Source organism: Tupaia chinensis, unplaced genomic scaffold (genome assembly GCF_000334495.1).
Source record: "Tupaia chinensis unplaced genomic scaffold, TupChi_1.0 Scaffold000578_2, whole genome shotgun sequence".
Taxonomy (NCBI): domain Eukaryota; kingdom Metazoa; phylum Chordata; class Mammalia; order Scandentia; family Tupaiidae; genus Tupaia; species Tupaia belangeri.
The window spans coordinates 5,237,442-5,238,822 of NW_006160094.1; positions in this window are offsets into that span (position 1 = coordinate 5,237,442).

Here is a 1,381-nt window from a genome sequence, read left to right on the forward strand (position 1 = left end):
CCGGTGGTGTGCTGGTTAAGGCGCTGGATTTTCACATGGCCAACGGCAGTTTGAAAATCATGTTGGGCACACATGTGTGCGTGCCCAGAATCCCGGCAGGAGAAGGGAGGTGGGTGATTTCTCATTTCCCTCTGTCTCTGGCAAACACATGTGCCCTATGGCAAAAAACCTAAAAAAAAGACAAAAACTGCATGTTTAAATAAAAATGCCCTAGGGATGACCACTGGGTCTCTTTGCTGACCAAGAAACACCTCCCCACAATGCAAAGTTGACAGCAATGGGAAGAGCCTAGCCACCAAGCTTGCTCAGGCACCTTGAGGTGCCTCAGCTGATCCAGCCAGCAAGGCCTGGCAGTCTCTGGTCCTTTGGGTGATGGTTGAAAAACTGCATGTTTAAATAAAAATGCCCTAGGGATGACCACTGGGTCTCTTTGCTGACCAAGAAACACCTCCCCACAATGCAAAGTTGACAGCAATGGGAAGAGCCTAGCCACCAAGCTTGCTCAGGCACCTTGAGGTGCCTCAGCTGATCCAGCCAGCAAGGCCTGGCAGTCTCTGGTCCTTTGGTTGATGGTTGAAAGAGAACCCTGGCTCAGTCCTTCCTGGCAGCCCACGGTCACACACTCCTTACGTGGTGTGACGGCCTGGCGAAACGGCATGACGACGGCAAATGAGGAGAACCCCCGTGGGAGCGAGTTGCTTTATTAGTAATCTTGGTTCTGATGAACTTCTATCTGCTACACGTTCATTTTTTCCTTTGCCAGGTTTCCTTTTAGAACCAAAGAACACCCAAATCCTCTGCTTTTTTCTCTCTCAATTCTCCTCGTCCTTGAAATCTCAGAAATGATTACAGCCGTCATCTTCCAGTTCCGCATTAGGAGAACCAGAAGGTGAGTGATGACGGTCCAGGAGAAATCTGGGCCTTGTTGATACATTTTGTTGTATTTTGTTGCTAAACAGTTCGTGGCAACTTGTGGTGAGAGCCAGGATTTTGGCATAGACTGATTTCATAGGTTCAGAAAAAAAGGCGTTTTTGTTTAGCTCTGGACCTAAGCTTCTGATGAATAGATGAAAGAAAATAAGATGAACTTTCCAATGTATTCTTTCTTTTCATCTCTGAGATTTTCCTGGGTCAGGACACCTTACTCTTGAGTTACTGCCTTCAGCTGGGTGTGCTTCTTTTTTCTCTGGTGTCATTACCCAAACTCCTGAAACTCCACTGATTTTACGAAACTGTTCTCAACCAGCCGGATAAAGATGGGCGTATTCCAGGGCCTTCTCTTCTCCTCGCCCCCAGCCTTTGGATTTGATACATGAACAGAATACAGGAGGGAATAATGTACTCATTTTGCTTTGAAGAATTTTTATTCACCTCTATGCTT